This window comes from Alosa alosa, unplaced genomic scaffold, assembly GCF_017589495.1.
Source record: "Alosa alosa isolate M-15738 ecotype Scorff River unplaced genomic scaffold, AALO_Geno_1.1 AALO_1.0_unplaced_398, whole genome shotgun sequence".
NCBI lineage: Eukaryota > Metazoa > Chordata > Actinopteri > Clupeiformes > Clupeidae > Alosa > Alosa alosa.
In genome coordinates this window covers 480-1,541 of record NW_025962541.1, presented here as the reverse complement: position 1 = coordinate 1,541, position 1,062 = coordinate 480, and the positions used below count along the sequence as shown (strand labels likewise).

The window sequence follows — 1,062 nt, the reverse complement described above, 5'->3', positions numbered from 1 at the left end:
GGACTGGGGATTGAAACTATTTCCCATCAACGAGGAATTCCCAGTAAGCTGGGTCATAAGCTCGCTGATTAAGTCCCTGCCCTTTGTACACACCGCCCGGCCGCTACTACCGATTGGATGGTTTAGTGAGGTCCTTGGATCGCCCCGCCGGGCTCCTCGCTGGCCCCCTGCGGAGCCGAAAGACGATCAAACTTGACTATCTAGAGGAAGTAAAAGTCGTAAATAAGGTTTCCGTAGGTGAACCTGCGGAAGGATCATTAACGGCACGCGCCGCGAAGTGTCGGGAGGCCCGCCTGGCTGCCGAGAGGCTGTCTCACGGACGAGGGTGAGCGGGGGGTTCGGGGGGCCGAGGTAGGGGCGCAGGCCCGCCTCGGTCTCTCCGATCCCTCCCTCCCCTCTTTTTTTTTCGCTCCGCTTCGGCGGGCGAAAAGCTACCCGGGAAACTCACTGAAAAGCCCCCTCTCGTGGGGGGCTGACCGAGTACCAACTCCGCCGGGGCGGAGGTCCCTGCCAGGGGACCTCCAAGCACCCCGGCGGGCGGCTTAAAGTTCCCCCGGCCTGGCCGGGGGCGCTCGGTCAAAAAGACTTACCCTCACCCTTTTCGTCCCAGGATCTCAGGGCCAAACAAACCAAACAAAAATAGTACAACTCTTAGCGGTGGATCACTCGGCTCGTGCGTCGATGAAGAACGCAGCTAGCTGCGAGAATTAATGTGAATTGCAGGACACATTGATCATCGACACTTCGAACGCACATGCGGCCCCGGGTCCATCCCGGGGCTACGCCTGTCTGAGGGTCGCTTTCCCATCAATCGGAGCCCCGCTTGCCGGGGCTCCGCGGCTGGGGCGTCGCAGGCTCTGCCGCCTTCGTCCCCCTAAACGCAGACCCGGGTGCGCCTCGCGCGCCTCGGTGACGGTGGACGTCTAACCTCCCCCGCTCAAGTCGGAACGCCTAGCCCGTGTCGTACGGGCGCGGCTGCCGGTGGTCAAACACTGAGCTGCCCGCCACGCGGCCGGAGGCGCCCGGCTGGGGGAGAGAAGGCTCTGCCGCTGCCGAGGGCCA

At 63.1% G+C, this 1,062-nt stretch overlaps 1 non-coding gene across 1 annotated transcript; it reads left to right on the top strand.

Annotated features, from left to right (window-relative positions):
• The first annotated feature begins 646 nt into the window (after positions 1-646).
• LOC125290326 lies at positions 647-799 on the top strand. Its single transcript, XR_007192783.1, has one exon. It is a non-coding gene; the product is annotated as a 5.8S ribosomal RNA (ribosomal RNA).
• The last annotated feature ends 263 nt before the right edge of the window (positions 800-1,062 follow it).